The sequence below is a fragment of the Notothenia coriiceps genome, unplaced genomic scaffold (genome assembly GCF_000735185.1).
Source record: "Notothenia coriiceps isolate Sejong01 unplaced genomic scaffold, NC01 NC01_scaffold00037244, whole genome shotgun sequence".
In the NCBI taxonomy this organism is placed as follows: Eukaryota; Metazoa; Chordata; class Actinopteri; order Perciformes; family Nototheniidae; genus Notothenia; species Notothenia coriiceps.
In genome coordinates this window covers 16,524,462-16,532,777 of record NW_011369945.1, presented here as the reverse complement: position 1 = coordinate 16,532,777, position 8,316 = coordinate 16,524,462, and positions in this window count along the sequence as shown.

Here is an 8,316-nt window from a genome sequence, read left to right as displayed (position 1 = left end):
GCCCCCACAAATAGAATCAAATTATGTGGGAAACACTGTTATACTTTAATGCACCCTCTCATTTGATGGTAAATGGAATTAATTTATATAGCGCTTTATTCAGTTTTTACAAACCCTCAAAGCGATTTACATTCTAAAAGTCACCCATTCCCACCCCATTCAAAGCCACATTTCTGACATTTTTGCTTAAAAGTTACCTGAGAAATGAATTCATAATCAGGAAAGTTGTTGATCCTGTTGAATGACTACTTGATTAATGAATTACGGCTTGCTTGAACTTTAATGTTAGATGTCTGTAAAGCCTTTTTGGATTATTATTTCTGAAACCAGCAGTAACACTTGACATCACAAGTTACATTTTGACTTGATGTTATTAGTGCAAACTTGCCACAATAAATATCAGCTAATGTGATGTGTAATGTGCAGTTAGTCTGACAGAGAAACGCTATTGCTGCCAGATGCCTTGTGACTTACAGCTTTAAAAAACGTCCCCATAGTCTAGTGTTTACTTGAGATCTTTGGTAATTTTTTTCAACTGTCAAATCTACGGTACTTGTTAATAATTGCCAGAAGGTTTTTGCAGATAATNCTGTAAAGCCTTTTTGGATTATTATTTCTGAAACCAGCAGTAACACTTGACATCACAAGTTACATTTTGACTTGATGTTATCAGTGCAAACTTGCCCTAATAAATATCAGCTAATGTGATGTGTAAGATATGCAGTTAGTCTGCCAGATGCCTTGTGACTTACAGCTTTAAAAAACGTCCCCATAGTCTAGTGTTTACTTGAGATCTTTGGTAATTTTTTTCAACTGTGTCAAATCTACGGTACTTGTTAATAATTCCCAGAAGGTTTTTGCAGATAATAAACATTTTTAAAGAGTCTTTCCCAGAAACATGTTGTTTTATTCCTTGGAAGAGTTCAGTGATTATAAATGAAAGTGATCAGGTTTGAGGGAAGCCTTTGAAGATAGAAATATGTGGGACTGTATCTGTTCACATTTAACTCCAAAGGTTCACCTGTCATTTCACACACACACACACACACACACACACACACACACACACACACACACACACACACACACACACACACACACACACACACACACACACACACACACACACACATGCAGCTGGCGCTCGAGCTATGCCGTGCTGTGAGATCTGACCCCAGCCGCTGTGTCTGCAGCCCCTTAATATAGCCCACTGCTGTCATGGTAGTTTTTGCCCCTCTTCCCTCGCTCTGTGCTGCGGGTGCACCAATATGTGGGCATGTTGTCCCGTGCTGATGACACGTCCAGCTAGACAGGGGGGTGTTGGGGTGTCAGCCTGGAGACTAGATGTGAAATCTTGCTACTGACTTGTGTAATTTCCCAAGTTACTGCGACTCAGACAGGCCTGAATAAAAAAAAAAAAAGATTCTGTCGATATCTAATCGTCATTCATTTGCATTTTGATTTGCTTTTAAAATGCTTAATTTAGTTGTTTTAATCGTTGTGTGCTTTTAAAGTACAGACAGATGGACAGAGAAAGATGGATGGCTCTTTGCTGTTCACCGCTGGTCCTGTTGTGGCCACTGTCTCTGATTGCATTAGAGTTACCATGGTGCAGCCCGATATCTTTGGCCTGGCCTCAAGCCAGAGGACGTGGTTCAACTTGCACACACACAAACACACATGCAATGCAATGAGGGAGACACAGAGATGCAGCAGCCCCCCGCTCTCAGAGATACGTTTCCAGTGTGATTGGAAGCTGAGAGTGTGGAGGACCTCCTCCATTCGCCCAACTACTTTCTTGGCATTTGTCTGAACTTTCCCTGGCACTCTGCTCTTCTTTTACGCGTTTTACCGGTGTGTCTTAGAAACCTGTGGAATACTATCTTTGCCTAAGCATGGCGTTTGGATAATCAACTTCTAACTTTTTGAACTCCAAACACAGCTCAAGGTTGGTAATTTGAATAACTTGACCTTCAATTACAACTTGGAGATATTATGATATACCAAATGTACCTTGTTGACATTAATATGGAAGGAAAACATTGTGGATTGTAAATAATAGTTTTCTGCGGTTTAAAGTCCTACTTTGTGTAAAGTTGCAAAGGGAATTTCCAATATAAACCTTTTATGATCAACCGTTTAAATACAGGTGCTTAGTGTAACAGACACATTTACACAAATGATGGCTGTCTCAAAATCTGTGTTAATACCCCTATAAAAAGTACAAGTTGTACAAGTTGCACCAGATGCTAGAAGTAGTTCTGTTGAAATGGGAAAATCTGCTTAAATATACAATATTTGAAATCCCAGAGACATCTTAAATCTGACTTTGTGTTTCTTGGCCAGTTTTTAGAATGTAAGAAAGGCTGTGGGTGATCTGGTAAGTGTAGAAACATAATATATATAACACAGTCCTACTGTGACAGTGTATTTCTGAACTATTATGTCCACATTTGGCTAGACTGCACTGTGTACAGGCCAATAGGGGCTGAAAGGAGAATTGTTTCAGCCCCTCTCGTCAGTGGTCAAGGAACAGCGTGACCATGTGAACCAAGTCTGCCACGCCAAAGGAATGTGTTGAATTCTAACGATGCTGCTTTGACAAGTGCATGTGACTCAAGAGCAAGAGCTTAGATTGGCGAGGGCAGCAAAGAGAGGCAAAGGCTGATAGAGCAAAAACAGAGAGGGAGAGAGAGCAGGTAATCAAAATCCAATGGATACAAGTGTCAGGGTTGTGGAGGAGCAGAGCATGAAACATTTTGACCTCGTGCTTATCTGGGGGGAAAAAACGGTATTAAACTGAAAGACCAAACAACAAGGAGATACTGTGAGAATGTGATAAACGTGTGCTTTGTGGACTAACGGTTTGTGAAGTCCGATGAGCCACTCTTTATCTCCAGAACAGCTTTGCTTCTCATGGTTGAGAGTGGGCTGCCATCTGCACTCACAAACTGTCCTCAGAGTATACACATTGAATAGAGCACTGTATGAAAAAGGCCAATTAGAGTCTGGGAATCATTTTCAGCAAAGATTCCCTATAGTTAAATAAAGGAGTCATAGTCAATGTAGTGTCAATGTTTTAGTCAGGGAGTAACAGTGAGTTTCTGTCAGTGTGTGTCTTTATTAGAGGAGTGGTTAAACATTAAAACAGTCAAATGCTTGTTCATTTAAAAGCAGCTGTTGTCATTTGACCAAGAAATAAAAACGTTACTTCATTGTCTTTATTAAGCATCAGTGTGACGGGAACATCCTAGAATACAAACTGTTTTGATAGGTTTACAAAAACGACCTGAGAGTTAAAGCACAACGCTCATAACGGATGCACAACCTCCACTTCTCCGTGTCCTAAGCTTAATGCTGTTTCCTACTCTGTAGGGTAATAGGTATTGATTGGTGACCTGGATTTTACCCTTGCTACCACAAGTCAATGCGAGTGCATTTTCACCATGCTGGCAGAGCAATTGCTGTGTATTACAAGAAAGTGAGAAAGATACTTAAGTTATAGCAATAAATGTTCCCTGGCCACGATCTGATGTTCAGACTAGAATTGAACTCCAGGCATAAAAGCTGGATCCTGATTGGATCTTTACGGCTGTGTATTGGCGGTTCTTATCATTCGCAGGGTTAATACAATCTTTTATCCCTTGAATAATCTGATTAACATCCAAGTTACAATTAGAAAAAAACTTGTATACAGAACTTAATAACAATAGACTGGACCACTTTTTTGTCTAAAGGAGGTTAAATAAACCCTTAATACTTTGTTCAGCACATAACGTTTGTCATGTGGCTGCTAATTCAGATTTCCTCTTTAAATATAGTATATTATGCCTTTCTTTGCATCATTAGAGCCTAGGTTGAATATTGCAGCTTAATAGGTACATAGCACTTTTAATCAGCATGCGCATACCCAATTGGTTGTGTCTTCTGTGACGAAGGTAACTTCATCACTGTGGACTGACGGCTTCGGACCTTGTACTATTGCACATGTGGTTTTATTTTGAAAAGTGTTTCCCTTTCCCCATGTCTGTTACTCCTGATTATGTTCACCTGGTGTCCTGTGTTGTCTCCTCCCCCCCCACCTGTGTCTAATTGCTGATTATTGTGTGTGTGTATTTAGGCTCTGTTTCCCTGTCTGTTAGGGGGCTGGTAGTGTGTGTGTGAGTGTGGCTGCAGGCTGTGTTCAGGGAGAAACAGCAGGATTGAGGCGGTGTGTCATGTGTTCATGATTTAATAAATGCCCACACCGGGTTGTATTTTGGACATTCTGCCTCTGCCTCCTTGCTTGGTCGGGCCGCTCCACGGTCAGCTTCACACTTCTCAAGTGAAACGTACAGAATATACAGATAAGGAATAATAATACCAAGCACTAATCGCAATTCTTCTCACCCATTTCAGCTGTTTTAACAGATTCAGCATAGTGCATACATCGTCCTGTCTCATGTTGCAAACTGTAAACCTCATATACTCATTTGATTCAGCATGAGTTGTCAGTGAGATGGAGAAAATGGCCTCATAACGCTGCAACCATTGTTGCACATGGAGTAATGCAATGTAATTCAGGTTCACAAATAACAAATGGATGCTGGCATTGCAGTCTGTTGCTTCCTCTTTCTATTAGCTAAGAACATCTGAGGGAAATTAGTTAAAAACATATAAAAAGGTATGTTTTTTTTTATACTTGAAGCAACATGTGTTTCGTTGAATAGCTCATTATGATGGAAGGCTAATTGTGTGTGTTTTTAAGTCTCCAGATATGCAGTGGGATGCTTTGCCTTTGCTATTGGGTATTGGTCAACAAGGTTATTTCATTTGAATATATATGGATTCTTAAAAGCAGTTAATAGATTATGGATATGTTGTAAACAGTGGATTTAAAACCTGGCCTTTGCCTGTTTTGCGAACTATACGTGCATTAGATGTCCATAAAATCTAAAAGGCACAGACCTATAAATGTGATCATGGGGCTTTACAGAATTGTTTACATTATGGTTCAGACAGAGTGGCTGTGCAACCAAGAGATGATGTGTGCAGGTGAGTCTGAACAAATCTGCAGGCACACACCCACAGACACCAACCCACTACTAAAGAGACACGAACATTTACAACAAATGCTGACATTGTTTTAGGGCCGTTTGTGTAATAGCCGAGTTGGAAAAATAGTTTGCATAGTAACCTCTGCTGCCTGGTGGTGGCTCCAAATGAATGTGTAAGAGGGATTCCACACATTCCTCCCTAAATGTGAATCACTGCATGGGAATCGCATGAACACGCATGCAGCACACCACCTCGGAGGTATGTGTTCACACCACGCACATTCTCTTTCAACTGAAAGTGAAGGAGTATCATCTGAATGTGACAACAGAGAGTGGAGGTGTGTAGCAGTTTCAAGGGACTGGCTGAAAATGGAGGTGTGTCTTTAAGACAAGCCTCGGCATGCTCAACAGCTCAGCTCGTAAAACAGGACACCAAACATGGTTAATGCGAGCTCTGAGAAGTCACGTTTCTGACATAAAACAAACGTCACACAGAAGCATTCACTAATACCCCATCCTTTTGTTTATCAATTGTATTGGAATAACTGTGAGCACTAATTGTATTTGAATTTTGTTTGCTGAGTAACCAGGTGCCACTTTTGTTTAATGCAACACGATGTGCGTATCAGAGTCCATTTCCTTATCTCTATGTAAGACATCTCAATCCATTTGCTACTGGGTGGACTCTAGCGAGAGAGGGGATAATTAGATCATGTCTAAGGCAACCTCTCACTGTCCACTAAATGAGATTTGGAATAATTTTCATTGGGCTGATTAGATTAGACTGCTGCTGCTCAATGCATGGATACGGATTACTTCTGACATGCACACAGTGGACTAACACAGTATTAACAAGGCACCTACTAGCTTTTTTAATCGCATTGAATTATAATCAATCAAAAGCATTACAATGTACAAACTACACTCTGTTGCTTCGTTAGTGTATTATGCATTTAAAGAAAATCAATTTGAACCTGCCCTCGTTTGACAAATAAGCCACTCATAAACACACACAAGCCCATAGATGCTTTTCAGTCTTGACAAGTCATCCATCTCACCATGCAGTAGTCCCCCTACAGGGAGCAGTGGGACCTTCATGAGTGAGCCGCTCAACCCACAACCTGCTGTAGTGTGAAACCTTCTGCTTCACTGAGAGCTGCAAGGCTGAGCCGCTGCATGCTCGTATTGAAACATTGAATGTTACAATGTCCCCAAAGGTCCGTATTTATAATAATAACAAATGGACATGAGTTGTGCATGTTCAGAAGGAAATGAAAAGCCACGCTGTGAATTCAAAGTTGGATGGTGGGCACAGCTTGTGGAGCAGTGGCTGATATCTTTGGCACCGCCCACCTATCCTGGGCCGGCGTATTGTAGGTGTACTGTAGTGGAGAAGCAGCGTGTGATGGGGGTTGTGGTGGGCAGTTGTTGCCAGGGGAGGTGGTGTGTTATTTTCAGTCCATTGTGTCTATTTCCTGTGGGTCAGGGGTTATTGGAGCAGGGTGTTGCAGACTTGACGGAGTAAAGAGGAGGGGAGGGAAGTCAGCAGGGTAGGCAGGAAAGTGGCCAGACTCACTCGACAACAGCGGCTGGTCAGCAGCGTGCTTACCTTGCTTCTATCGCAATGTTTCTCGTCTTTATCCGTGCAAAGCTTGGACTCTTCAGAAGCAGGTAAGGAGCCATGCTTTGCATTTTGATCATCGCTGAGATAATCATTTCAAATTGTTTTCTTTCTTTCAATTCCAATATTGTTGTTGTCAACATAGTAGCATCTTTCACCTGAAGGTTAGGTTATAGCTAACTAACAAACAATTCTTCTACAACATCAGTTAGTTTGGAGACTTTGGTTTGGGGCGATGGCACCCCCAAAACTATGGAAGACAGGAAGTGGGTGTAAAATGGATGACTCTTGCATAACCTGTGACCTTGATGGTTGTGTTGTTTGATTTGTCAAGAGCATGGATGGCTCCACTTTGATTCAGTGTAACAGTATGTTCAAATGCAAGGATGATCTTAAGTGTTAAAATGTGATTTGCTATCAAATCCTATAAAGATTAGTGAAAACCCTGCCTAAGCAAAGCAATGAGTGCCAATTTCAGCGAGTGACAGCTCGAACGTGAGGAGAATTCCGACTATGTTTGCAGTTTTTGCATTTAAATAAAAAATTCATAAGCCGCAGCAATCTAAGATAACGAGCAAAGTTCACTCAGTAAGCATAATTACTTTGTCTTCTCTTCAAGCCATGTTCTGCAGTCAGCTGTCACTTGTTTTTACGGTTAGCGGCGGGCTCACTGAAGTGCTGTAGTGCCGTATATTTGATTGCTTATTGTTACGTTCCTGCACTTGACACTGTGGAGAATATCATTATGTTCTTGTAAAGACATTCTATTCATTTGGTATTTAATCGTTTATTTGGCAGGGACAATGCACAGTAATGAACACTTAAAACATTACAATGTGTCAAGCGTAACAGTGCCAGGTTTAGCTTTGAGCTCATTTCCATTAAACATTTAAGAGGTTTACATTTTACAAACATAGCAAAAACAAAATACATGATATGCAAAAAGTGCAAAAGGCAAGCACACACAAGTATTTATGACATGGTAATACAATATAGCAGCTACGGCATATAAAGTGCAAGAGGAGATTCCCCTGTGTTAAAGTGCATTTACCAGCTTGTCTACCACTATTATGCAGCCAGTTTAGTGCTACATAATGAGCTAACTCTGTTGCACTTATTATCATTATATAAAATATTACATAAGAAGACACCCTCACGTTTTTTTCACCAATGCCTGTTGGTGGCTGACAAATGATTATAAAAAGCAGGTAGGAGACACTTTATTTTAAACTGTGCCTGGGCCATATATATATATATATATATATATATATTAGGGCTGCTCAATTAATCGTAATTAAGATTTTGGCTTGCAACGATTATGAAAACAACATAATCGAAATAAAACGATTATTTATTTTATTTTTTATTTTTTTATTATTATTTTTTTCAGTTGAGTTATACTTAAAGTTCAGGTTAATCAACTGTTAAAAACATACTGTTCACATTTTGTTTTTCAATAAATGGATGTTTTCAAAGTAAATGGATAATTGTTTTTAATAATCGTGATATCAATTATTTACCCAAATAATTGAGATTATGATTTTGGCCATAATCGAGCAGCCCTAATATATATTGCCTGTAAACACAACCATCCTTAGATCTGAGCATCTTCAAACCAAGTAACGTTCTCCCAGCATTGAGGGAAAACGTCTCCCGGTT